General features: G+C 43.6%; 1 long non-coding RNA gene across 1 annotated transcript; it reads left to right on the top strand.

The window, feature by feature from the left end:
- Window positions 1–7,457: 7,457 nt before the first annotated feature.
- On the top strand, window positions 7,458–13,358 carry LOC103550556 (uncharacterized). The gene is made up of 4 exons (XR_544816.2): window positions 7,458–8,368; window positions 11,331–11,522; window positions 11,619–11,745; window positions 12,845–13,358. It is a non-coding gene; the product is annotated as an uncharacterized lncRNA (long non-coding RNA).
- Window positions 13,359–13,581: the final 223 nt, after the last annotated feature.

Genomic DNA, 13,581 nt, shown 5'->3' with positions numbered 1-13,581 from the left:
CAAAAGTAAAACATAAGGATAGGAACCCCATAGCTGAGATAAACTCCATCCTGTTAACTAAATCTAATCTGAGGCAAAGTGACCAACCTAGTTTTTGCAGTACACACACAATCTTTGAGAAAGTAAGGACTATTAAGAAATTAATGGGATGTCTGTGGAAGTCATAACGGAATATACCTTTCAAATTTGTGAAACATTTTTGAACAAAATTGTTTGATCGTCTTTTTCCTCTGAAATCTTCCTTTTATCCCCCATAGGCTGCTTAATGACATTAGTCTTCACATGATACCTTGAAACAAATTAGAAACAGCACCGAAGTTACCACCGAAATTCACATGATTGAGTCCATCCCAATAAACCAGAGGTTCCCAAATCTGGCTGCACAGCTGAAACCTGGGGGAACTTTAAAAAATATGGATTCTTAGCCCTTGTCCTTATCCACTGAGTTTGAATTTTGAGTGGTTGGGTCTAGAAATCTGCATTTTTTGGGAAGCTGAAGAGCTAGCCTAGCCCCTGTCTGCAGGTCTACATTTGGGAGCCATCGACCTAAAACTTTCTGGGAAGATGAGTATATACATTATTTTGAGAAATCTGTAAGAAACAGTGTTATAGATTCCTCAGATAGCTTTGGTGGCATGATTTCAAACTCCACTTTGAAGATGCTCTTTCAGATCTAACCCAAGTCCTTCCTGTTCATATTAAACCCATTTTGTTAGAGGAACTGAAACAACTGATGCTATTCAGGCATCATTTGCACATTGGAGCTTGGCAGGCTTCATTCTTTCTTTTGTCTAGATAACTAGTTTTGTTTCCTTTGCTATACTTTTTGCACATAATCTCTATTTTCTAACTTTTAAATTCTTTAATATTTTCTTGCAAGCCTTCTCATTCTTTTCCAGCTGGAGAGAAATATGAGGAATGGCACAAACAAGAGATAAGGGTTCAGAAAACCTTCCATTTGTGAGTATATTAGCTATCCGATCTTAGGCAAGTCGTTCATTCATCGAATCATTCATTCTTTTAAGAAATATATTTATTGGCTAGCTATTGCTGCATGATGAACAACCACAAAAATCTCAGTGGTAGATCACAAAAAGCATTTATTTTGGCTTATGCATCTATGTTGACCAATTAAAGCTGAGTTTGACTGGGTGACTCTTGATTTCTGCTAGGTTTGCTCACGTGTCTGCTGTTGGCTCTGGGTTGGCAATGTATGCAGGGTCCAGCTAACGAGGTTCTGTAATATGCATCCCTTGTCCTCTTGCCTGGCCCAATGGACTGACGTGGACATTTTATCCTCATGCAGATGGTAGAGGCACCAGAGAGCAAGTAGACATAATCGCAGCCTTTTAACACTTAGAACTGGCAGAGCATCACTTCCGTCTTGGCCAAAGAATCACAAGATTTGACCTGTAGCCAAGGGTCAGGAAATAAAGTGAGGTACGGGAGGGGATAAATATTGCTGAACAATAATCTCTCTTAGCACAAATGTCTACTATCTTCCAGGTTCATCCTTTTTTCTTTTTGAGCCTATATTCCCTCTTTCGTAAAATTGTGATAGTAGTAACTGCTTTGGGAACTTCACAGTTTTGTTGTAAGGCTTGAATGTGATGATGTTAAAGAGCTTAGTCAGCTTTCAGTATGGACTCTTTGAGCTTTCCAGCCCTGGGTTCCAGTGGAGACTGCTGAAGAAAATGGAGAGAAGTTGGGAGTCAGCCCAGAGGAGTGGAGGAGAATGAGGGAAGATCGGTATTTTCACTCACATAGAGAAGTGAAGATACATTAATCCACGTTTCTCCTTCTTCCTTAAGAAAAAGAACAGGAGTTATGGGCCAACAGGTATTAACTGCACCCCTACTAGGTGTGGGGCTTTGAAGTAGCCATCCTTTGTTCTAGAAAGTTCCTAATTTCTTTGAGAACAGAAGGCTGCATAAAAGCAGGCTGTATAAGATGCTTAGTTGAAATGATCGGGATGGGGCTCCTGATCTCTTGGAACTTGCAGACAGATGTGAGTCAGAGAATCATTGAAGAAACGCACACAACTTAAGGTGCCAGGAAAGCATGTGATGGGAGCGACTGACCTAGTCAGGGAGGTCAGACAGGTGTTCTCCACGAAATTGTTGGTGGAGCTGAGGACTCAGGGTTAAGCAAGCCTCAGTCAAAAAGCTTGGCTGGGTGGGATGCGTTGAGTCATTTGGGTAGAAGGTAGTATGTATGAGGAGCCTAGAAAAATGGCTGCAAGGGAGAGGTGACAGGGGCTGCAAAGCATTAGGCCAGGCAGGCGGGTAAGGGAGAATTTGAGGGACATAGATGGCCATTTTAATTCCTGTAGTGTGAATTCCGATGGGCTGAGTTTTCCAGACTACATGCTGAGGTGGCCTGGGGAGCTGCGGTGAACTCAGGGATGTCACAAGATGTTTTAAATTAGAGGGAAACAGCAACATCTATTGGACATCACGTGAACTACTGCTGTTAAGTTATTTGCACCTAATTACTTAATAAATGGAACAACTAGGTATTCTTTTTGCCCCGGGGCACTGGGAAAAAAATTACTGTGACACAAAGTCACTGTGAGCTGAGAAATTTGGGAACCTCTGTCCTAAGGGTGATGGGAAGCCACAGACATATTCTAAAGAGGGTGATGACCAGATTCGCATATCGAAAAGATGACTCCAGCAACAAGATGAGGAGTAGATTAGCGGGAGGTGATGGGGAGACTAGGTCTGGAAACACAGGAGAAAATGAGAAACAAGGAAGAATGGGGCTAGCCTGGGAGCTGAAAGCCAGGTAGTGGGTAACCACTGCTCCTCTTCTACCGTGCAACACAGTCCTGATTATTATTAGACCTGCCCACAGCATGTGTTTCCATCAATTAGCTCAATGCCTTTTTGTAAAAATGGAAAAATTTTTCATGGGCTTTTTTTTCCCAGATATAATGTGAAGTCAGATCTAATTTGCCTGAAATATACTTGTGGGAAGTACTGACTGAGCTGTTGCAAGTTTCTATACTTTATGCACAGTCTTCTTTTACCCATGGGAAGGAATATGACAGGAAGGATCCAGAACCAGATAACCTGGCTTGAAATCCTAGCTCTGCTTCTTACAAACTCTGTCGCCCTGGGAAGATTATTCTCCTCTCCTGGCCTCGGTTTCCTCATCATGCACTTCACAGGGCTGTTGGCAAAGATTAAAAGACAGATGCGTGAACAGCTGAGTGCAGAGTCTGGCACACTGTTAGGGTTTCACGAACATTCGCTATTATCAGTGTTAATGATCTTGCTTACCTCCCTTGCCTCATATCTCATCAAAATTCTGGATGCATATAACACCATATAGAAACTTATCCATAAGTGAGAAGTCAGGGTTGGGACCTATGTAACAAGGGAGGGTAGTATGTTATGGGTTTTGATCCCCATGGTCTGGGATGGGCAGATTCTTCATGGGTTTGTGGTGCCTACACACTGCATGATGGCAGAGGTGCCATCAAGATCCCACATTCCTTGCAGCGTGGGCCACAGCTTTGGGCATTTTCCTTCGGACAGCCAGTTGGCTCAGCTTTGTAAGTACGATTCCATGAAAAATAATGTCCGTGGTTGGTTTTTTGGGACAAAAACATTTTTGCTTTGCTTTTGATCTGTGAGATGACAAAGGATGCTATAATCTGTTCACGTGGTTAAATTAGATAATTATGATTAATGAAAAAAACCAGGCGCCTCACATTCCCTATGAGCATGATTGGGGATTGGTTGATTTTAGTCTTATCTGAGCATTTTTATCTCCATCAATCCTCCCCCAAGGCCCCTTGAAATAAAGGAAAAATAAAACAAAGTCCTGGTAGGAAGAGGATATTAAATAGGCTTTAAGAATAAATCCTTGTGATCGTTCTTAATATTTAGATAAATAAGGGATGTGAGATAAGACAGAGCCTCAGTAGATTCCAGTCACAACTGGTGGGTTGAAGACTTGCTTTTCATTGTTTGTTCTTTGTTCAGGACCTTGTGACCGAGATTAAACAGTTTAAGAGTCAGTAAATGCCAAGAGTGGTATTTTGAGAGGGTCGGCCTGTCAGTGAAGTGCTGTGACGCTTCTCTTCACACTGGTCCTGCTCTTCTCAGCCTTTGCTAGCTGCTGTGCTGCTGTATCTTTTTTCCGTGAAACTACCAGACAAACCAGCCTGGCCCTTAGAATGAGAAATATGAATATGCAATCACTGATATCTCAGTCAGAAAGAGAATCCGTATGAAAAAATTCCAAAGGAACAAACGAGCTTGGACATGTTCTACTCGTGTATGGAACGAAGAGAATTACGTTACATCTGAGTGCATGTTAGCATCGTCTAGGAGCTCTTACAAAGTGCCAGTCCTGCGGCCACATTCCAGTGCAAGGAAACTACACTCCCTGGAGTCAGGGAGGTGGGGATGGAGGAGCAGGAGGAGGAATGGGGGCATCAGCATTTTGTTACATGGCCCCTGGGTCATTCTAATGTAACCAGAGTTCAGCGCCCTTCCTATATAGGGGAATCCTCATGGGAGTAATGAGGATACGGTAACAGGGCATTGGGGATCCTGAGATCTCCAAAATACAGAAGGAGGCAGCGTAAGCATCCTGCAGTCCAAATCACTATTCGGCTGATTATTAACTGAGTTACTTTGGGAAATTGCCCAACATCTGTTAACCTCAATTTCCTCATCCATAAAATGATGATAATTGGCATCCTAATGCCTACTCCAACAGGTTTTTGGAGATTTCCATGAGATGTGGCCAGGGAAGTCTCTGTTCTCGTTCTCACCGCAACGCAGGACGCTGTCATTGTCAGTATTTTGTTGCACAGCCAAAGCAAATCTAAAGTCACACAGCATCAGCAAGGAGGAAAGACTTTGCTGACAATGTCACAGGGGTTGAGGAGACATGCTTTCATTGCACCCCACGCAGCAAAACTTAATGCTAACTCCCATCTCACCTCTCCGACCTCCTCCGAATCTCACAGCTGCCTCATCTCCTTGAGCATCGCTCCTCCAGGAGATGCGTCTTTCACAAAGCCTTTCGGATATCTGCGACCTGTTCTCCTCCTCATGCTCCATGTGCATCGGTCTATGGTTTGCTGGCCTGGAATAAAATAAAATGGGAGCTACAACCTGAGAAAGTGAAATGCCTGGAAGGTTTCCTTCTATTCCTTAGGAATTCAGGGGAAAAGAGAGGCAAGGAGAATCTTTCTCCTGTAGAGCTTGGTTTCTTGGCAGTGGCACTGTTGCCATTTTCGACTGGATAATTTTTGTCTTGTGAGGGCTGTCCTGGGTATTTGTATTCATTTTCTGTTACTGCATAACAAATTCCCACAAACTTGGTGGCTGAAAACCACATACGTTCATTATCTCACAGAAGTCACATGGGTCAGAAGTTCACGTGCGGCATGGCTTTGTTCTCTGCTCAGGGTCTCACAAGGCTGAAATCAAGGTGTTGCTTGGGATAATTCTCACCTGAGGTTCAGCGTCCTCTTCCTCACGGTTGTAGGACAGAGGCCTCCATTTTCTTCCTAGCTGTTGGATGGGGTTGTTCTCAGCAACTAGAGGAGCTGTGTCAGTTCCCACCACGTGGCACCCGCCATACTTAGTTCTCAACATGGCTGTTTGCTTCCTCAAGGCCAGTAGGAGCACATCTGCCACTGCTTCTTGACTTTTTTAAGGCCTACTTGGTTAGATGAAGTCCCACAGGACATTCTCCCTTTTGCTTAATTCAAAGTCAATTGATTAGGGAGCTTAATTACAGCTGCAAAATTCCTTTGTCACATAAAGTAACATAATCACAGGAGCAATATCCTATCGTATTCACAGGTTCTCCCCATATTCAAGGGGAGGGGTAACGAAGGGCAGATGGGAATCTTGGATGCTGCCTCCCATAGCATTATAGAATGTTTAGCAATATCCCCAGCCCTACCCTGTAGATGTCAACAGCAACCCTTCCCCCTCCCCAAGTTGTGACAACCAAAAATATTTCCAGACATTGCCAAACGTTCCCTGGGAAACAAAATCATCGTAGGTTGGGAGGCACTGATGCAGGGTCTTTGACCAGTTAGATAAGTGAAAGACTCTAAGAACTCTAAAATGAGATTGTCTCCAATGTTTCCCCTTCACTAACCCCAGGGATAGACTAGCAAAGTGAATCCCATGGCTCAGGACAAGATGTAGATGGAATTTAGCTTTCCTGAAGGATTCATGGCACGAACAGGAGTCAGAACATCTTGTATGCCCCCACAGGCGATGGAGGCCAGTCAGCCTGGTCGGGTGGGGTGATGTCACACTACAACTGAGGCCAGACACTGTATGGATGGCCTGGGGGAGACTCCAAAATCTCAGGAAGTCAGGCAGATTGAAAGCACCACAAGGCACTGGCCAAAGCAAGAGGAATAAGACTTTGGGTCACACCAGCCACCAAATTCAGCCACAAATGCCACCAGGAGGAGCATGACCATGTGGACAAAAGACATTGGCCCAGAGACCATAGGAGCCAGAAGACTCTTTCACCCCATTGCCAAGTCACACGAGCCACCCACCTTCAGGAGAGAAACTCTCAGAGGGTAAGCACTAGAGTAAAGGGGCTGAGGAATCCAAAAAGACGCTATTTAAGCCACCTTTGATAGGGATTTGACCTTGAACAGACTAAACGAAAAAGAGACTATTTCAACCAGAAAAAAACACAGTGTTGATGGGCTGTTCTGACTTGTGCCCAGGCATACACAAACACTATTTAGCAACATAGGGGCTGGTAAGGAACACGTAGCTTTTAGCAAAGACATACAGATAATGCATTTTCTTTGAAATTTTATGTGCAGTGTGAGTAAATTGTGACCCTGTAACAGCATGATAGGCACTGTTAAAAAGAAAAATTTCCATGTAATAAATAAGAGAAGTAACACTTTCTATTGAGATTTGACATAATTGTTTTCACTAATCAGGAATGCTTTCAGCTGAAAATAACATGAAACACACTAACAATGGCTTAAGTTGGTGATTGCAACATTTACTTGCCTCAGAATCACCCGAAGACTTGCTAAAGCACAGATTGCTGGGCCTCACCCTCGGAGACTTTCATTCAGTAGGTCTGGGTGGTGCCCAAGGATCCACATTTCTAGTAGGTTCCCAGGGGATGCCGATGCTGGTCTGACTTTCATAAACACTGGCTTAAATCGCAAGACATTCAAAGTGTAATTCACAAGAAGTCTGGAGGCAAGTGGTTCTCAGAGTCGGTTTATCAGCTCAGCCATACATCAGAGACCCAAGTTGTTTCAGTGTTTGAATCCACCAGGCTTAATGTGGTAGCTTTTTGTTTCATGCATATCCTGTGATGGTTACAACACCCTGCTGCTGTGCTGGTCATCACATCCCCACACAGCCTTCAAAGGTAGGAAGGGGGCAGGGAAAGGAGAAGAGCTCATAATATTTTTCAGACTAGTTCCCTGGATACATGTGTAATTGGAGATGACTGATGAGACCATCCTGGAACTGGCAAATTGTCACACATTGGACAAGCTTTCCTCGGCAGAAAGGGTAACTCTGGGTTATTAGTTGATCTATGGTCATGTTGCTTCTACTGAAGCCACATTTGTGTCTCCTGCTATTGTCTTGGATTTATAAACTATTGATATCCTTGAAGTAGGTTACTTCTCTTACTGAGCTGACCCTTTCAAGGGCTTCCCATAAGTGGCTGTCTTTGAATCTTTTTAATGTAGCCTTGAGAACATCCTTGAAATTCTGTTTCTGTCCTTATCTTGAACAGACATTGATTGAATTAGGAAAATAAAACCTCTTGATACATATACTAAATTTTATCATATGACACATCTTAATATCTCATGTTTTTTAATCAGAAATAGTCTTTGGCTTGTTTTGGGTTTTGCGTCTGATTTTCCTTATCGAAACACGGTAAACATTTTTCTTTTAATCTGATCAAAAACAGACACAGTCTCAAATCATAACTGATTCTTGTTTTTATATTTTTGGAATTTCATATAAAATGCTTTCATTTGAGAAAACTGTGTTGTAGGCGGAATGCTGTGGACAGAGGAGATAAATCTGATTGAGAGGGAAGGAAATATAAGGTCTCTAGACTCTATCATTTTATTAAAAGACAAACTGGACCGTACCTTTAAGAGTCTGATTAATTCATAGGCTTCTGTTCAAAAATTTCAAGGGGGAAATGTGTCTTTGGTTTGAGTGTTTTCCTTCCTAGTTTGGGTTAGCGCCAGCTGGAGAAAACGCTGCTCTGGCAGTTTGCAGCCAAACTGGAAGCACAGGATCCGTGGAACCTCCTGGGAAAGTGTTCTCTTGAAATTCCCAGTAGTCGCTGTGCATGGAAGCTGAGACATGGACAAGTAGGTCTGGCCGGAACTGGTGTTTTTCATTGCGGGCAGTGCCTGGTTAGCCTGGAGCCCAGGACTATGTGCTCCTTAGGTGTTCATGTGGGACCCTGGGGGGTTGGCACTGGCACTGGCTGGGGGCCACCGAGGCAGAGACTGTGCATAATCCCACAGAGATTTGTATTCTCTTAGAACCCTTACTGGCAGCTTTTCTTTGAAGGATCCTTAGCATCTCCTATATTGGGAGAGGGGAGCCTGGCTCTGAGGATGGGTTGGGAACTTCTCATTTCTTGAGGTTTTTCTCACTCTGGTTCTGCCTCTCAGCCATGGAGAGGCAGACTCAAAGACAAATTAGGTTTTCCCTTTTGATGAAATTTGGTTTCTTTAGCTCCTGTGTGCTTTGAAAGAGTAGTTAAAGACATTGGATGTAGGTGGAAACTCTAGAGAAGAGGACAAAAAGCTGCGGATTTAGAGATTGTGGAGAAACAGCATGGGAGAGCTTTAAGGAAGGGAAGCAGGGGGAGTTCTCCAGAGGAACTCAGGAGGAATGAGCCTAAAGTAGTGTCCCTTCCAAACTATCTTTTATGGAATCGGAATCACAGGGGTGCTTGTTTAAAAAAAACAAACAAAAAAACCCCCATAAAAGGCCTTTGGCCCCATCTCAGGTTACCGGATAAAACATGGGGGGATGAGAGGTGGGTAGGGCATTATTATGGACTGAATTGTGTCTCCCAAATGTCATGTGTTGAAGCCCTGACCTCCAGGACCTCAGAATCTGACCTTATTTGGAGACAGGATCTTTAAAGAGGTAATTAAGCTAAAATGAGGCCGCAATTAGGGTGGACCCTAATCCAATCTGCCTGGTGTCTTGATACGAAGAGGAGTTTGGACGAGCAGAGACGCCAGGGGTATTTGAGCACGGAGAAAAGACCATGTGCGTACATAGGGAGAGGGGGCCATCTGCAAGCCAAGGAGAGAGGCCCCGGGAGAAACAACTTTCCAGCACCTTGATCTCAGACTTCCAGCCTCCAGAACTGCAGGAAAATAAGTCTCTCTTGTTTAAGCCCCCAGTCTGTGGTACTTTGTTATGGCGGCCCTAGCCAACGAATACAGGTGGAATATGCATTTTTAAGATGTTCTGCAAGTGATTTTTATGCACACTAAGTGAAAGAATCACCATTTTAGAGTTTGGAAAAATGGACTTGAGTTGAGTCCATTTGTTTTGTAAATTCATTTGACCAGCTGATTAGAATAATCATCAACAGGAATAAAAAGGTGAAGAGGAGTGAGGAAATTCAAGTCCATAAATATCTATCAAGTGCAAAATGCAGGGCTGGGACTAGGTGAGTTTTGTTTGGTCTTTGGTTCCAAGAAGAACCTGGAATTAAGCAGATGCCAGGTCCTGGCACGACACTGAGGGGCTCAGCTTCCAGGGACACGGTGTCCCTGCCACCCTCCTAGACTCAAGCAGATGTACACAGAGTTGCCTTCCTTATCTGCATAAAGAAACAAACCTTGGTGTGCTTAGAAGTCAATGGACTAGTTCACACCCTACGGTGCCAGGGCCTGGACCAGGATGAGAGAAGCAGATGTCTAGGGCCCCAATTTTAAGCATAAAAGGTTGGCCAAGTGCTGACTCCATGCTTGCGTGATCCGGAGAGTTAGGGGCTCCAGGCACAGCGTTTAAGGAGGCTCTCACTCTCAGGGCTTCTCGTTTATTTTTGCGATAAGGAAGGCGATGTTGCCTGGATCTGGTTGAGTCCAGGAGAGTGGCAGGGATGCTGTGTCCCTGGAAGGTGAGCACCCTCAGTGATATGCCAGGGCCTGATGTGTCTGCTTAATTCCTGGTTCTTCTTGGGACCTAAACCCAAAAAAACTTAGCCAGCTGTTGATCGTGGTCAGGTTAAGTGAGGGTTTGGGGACAGATGGGAATAGTCCCTTGGCTTTTCTTTGTGCTCTGTCCTAACAGCACCCTTGCTATCTTGCCTGGTGTGTTTAAGGGAGTACAAACAAAGGCTGGTGCTTGTTTTTGTTGAGTTTGCTGTTGCCTGGGGTTTGTTTCTCCTGCAAGGCGAGGTCTAGTCTAGGGAGTACCCAGTCTTAGGACCAGCACCAAGGAGTCTTCCAAGTTCATTTCATTGGTTCCCCAAATCAGATCCAGCAGTAAGTGATCGTAGAGCTTTAAGAGATCTTCAGCATCATCAAGTTGAAGCCCTCATTTACAGCGGAGAAAACTGAGAGCTACAGAAGGGAACTAATCAAAGGCCCAAAGTGACATGCTGGAGAAAGAGGAGCTGGCAGCTGCATTTAGACACTTAGGCCGATGTTCTCTCTCCCAAGCTAGGCTGATTCAGCCCATGCAGGTGGTTTCTTACAGGATCTATTTAACTTCTTTACAAGCTAAGGCCCATACAGGAGAACACGCTCAAAGCCTCCTAGACAGGTCTGAGATCCACATGTCTTCACTTGAGAGATGCTTCCGAAATACCGTTGAACAAGTTTTCCTCCCAGCTGTCACTGACCAGGTGATTTCTTCTCAAGAATAAGCAAACGTATTCTTTCATTTAAAAAAAGCAGAAACAAAAGGATTGCCCTAGATTATTGCAACTAGGTACTTATCATGGCCCTGGAGCCAGGGGTTCATACCCCGCTGTAGATGGGAGTTTAGGAGCCTGCTCAAGTTGTATCCACAGTGTTGTGTGTTTTGCCTTTTGGGGTTCTATGATGGTTAATTTTACGTGTTAACCTGATTGGGCTAAAGGATGCCCAGACCACTGGTAAAACATTATTTCTGAGCTTGTCTGTGAGGCTGTTTCCAGAAGAGATTAGCATTTGAATCAATAGACTGAGTAAAGATCCCCCTCACCAATATGTGTGGGCACCAGCCAATCCATTGAGCGTCTGAATAGAACAAGAAGACAGAGAAAGGGTGAGTTCTTTCTGTTTGAGTGGTACATCCATCTTCTCTTGCCCTCAGATGTCATTGCTCCTGGTTCTTGGGCCTTTGGACCCAGACAAGGACTTATACCATCAGCCCTCCATTCTCAGGCCTTTAGACTCTACTGAATTACACCACCGGCTTTCCTGATTCTCCAGTCTGAAGACGGCAGATTGCGTGACTCCTCAGCCTCTGTAATTGTGTGAGCTAATCCTCATAATAAATCTCCAGGTATCCCTATCGACCCTATTGGTTCTGTTTCTTTGGAGAACCCTCATTAATGCAGGTTCTTTATTTCACTGTTTCCATTTCCTTCCTCTTCACCAGCATCTGGTGGGAAGTGTGCTTTCGCTTGATGACACTGAAAAATCATGCCACGAGTGTCCAGTAACAGAAAGAAAATAGACTTGCTGCACTCTGAGGAAGGGAAGGTTCCTCTCCACGCCCCCAGCGTGTAAGTGCCCCTGGACTTGCAATGAGATGCAGCACCCTCCTGAGTCTCAGCCACAAAGGCAGTGGGAGGATGGCCCCAGGGAAGCAGCGGAGTAGAAAAAGAAGAAAACTTGACCAGGGGACAGGGGCTTCCTGGTGCCCATCCAAGGTGACCTTGGCTCTGATTGACAGGCATTCAGTTGGGAAGAGTCAGGAAAATTCTGCACCGTTTTCAGAAAGCTGAGTGTATTTGTGACCAGCTTTGAGCAAGACTGAATTATCTGTCACCAGGAGAACAGTATGTTATAGAGGTCTAGGCATGTAGAGCATAGACTGATCAGATCTGAATCTAGTCCTGCCACCTATTAGAGGGGTAACTTTGGACAACTTATCTAATATCTGTGTTACCTTTGATTTCTTACCTGTTAGGTGATAACAATTATAGTACCTACACCTCATTCGGTTGTTCTGAGCCTTAAATGAATGAAAACAGTGTCTGGCACGTAGTAAGCTAACAAATATTAGCTAATAATAAATTGCAAGGGACAATGACATATATGCATTGGTCCTGGGAAGAATGGTCATTAGTTCTGTAATAACATACAATCTCGTGATGTATGATAATGCCCTTAGGGTTCGCACCTCAAGTTTTTAAGCTAAATTACGTCATTTTATGCTTTCGTAGGGAAGCTTAGTTTGGTATATTTAAAAATTCTTGTTCTGAGTCGCAAAAAGCATTTGAAAAGAAGCTTATTGCATTAATCACACACATTGCTTTGTTTTTATAACCTGGATTCTCCCAAAGGAGGAAAGTGAGTTGGCAAATTTAAGTGATTATTTCTAAGATTGCTGGATGGTTATTTCTCAGTCAAGTTCTGGAAGCATTGCTAACCACGTAACTTTCTGGAGCAATGACTCTCCATCCTGCTTTCTGCCAGTGCGATGCCCTGTGGACAGCCGTGTCAATGGCATCGCCTCCTTAATCCTCCGTAGAGCTTCTCAGTTCCCCTTCTTTCCTCCCGCCTCCCAATCACCAACTGGGGATGCAGTTAGTTAAGTTTGTCCTTTGGAAAACTTCAGAGGTCAGAAAATTTAACCTGCTCTTTCTCCTCTTTGTGCAGGTATGGGACCTAAGCTGCCAGGTTTTAGAATGCTGGAGAATTTCAAATCAGACCACCTGCTCCTTAAATGTCAAAACCAGCAGTAGTGTTTACAATTCTATACAACGGATGTTCTCTAGCAACACCAAAAGCAAATTTCAGGTCGTTATGTATCCACTACCAGGTGAGAAGGTTAAAGGACTAAGAACCAGGAAAGTAAATATTTGGCTTTTTGTGTACAAATAACACAACAATCCTCTTTTTTTCATGCTAGTGTTTTAAAACAAAGTTGTTTTATTAATGCTGATAAAATTAAATGATATGTCTCCTTTGTGTTTACCTTAATTTCAAGACATATGCAATGAATCTAGTGTTCTGTAGTTTGTTTTTATATAACATTCTTGTTAATCTTCTCCTTTTGCTTCCGGCACAGGGAGAGGGAAGATAGCTCTGAAATTTGAGGAAATATGTGTCTTTTCCAATACTGCCTCTGGTTTACTGATAACATTTGTGTGAAGAATAAATTCTTATGCTATTTTGTGCATCATTATTTTACCTAAGGAGAACATGCAAATTTCATTTAGTGATTCTGTACATCACATGTGTTATCAAGAGGGAGAACAGCTGGAAATGGAAATAGGACATATATCCAGTCTGTTATCCTTTTGCGTGGATTTTTAAATTTTTTCAGAAGTGAGTTTCAGTTGTCAATTTCACAGTCTTTGGGGGCAAGCTACTGGTGAGTAGGCTTTTAGTAA

Source organism: Equus przewalskii, chromosome 27 (genome assembly GCF_037783145.1).
Source record: "Equus przewalskii isolate Varuska chromosome 27, EquPr2, whole genome shotgun sequence".
Taxonomy (NCBI): Eukaryota; Metazoa; Chordata; class Mammalia; order Perissodactyla; family Equidae; genus Equus; species Equus przewalskii.
Note: the sequence above shows the minus strand (reverse complement) of the source record. Positions and strands in the feature narration are given on the sequence as shown.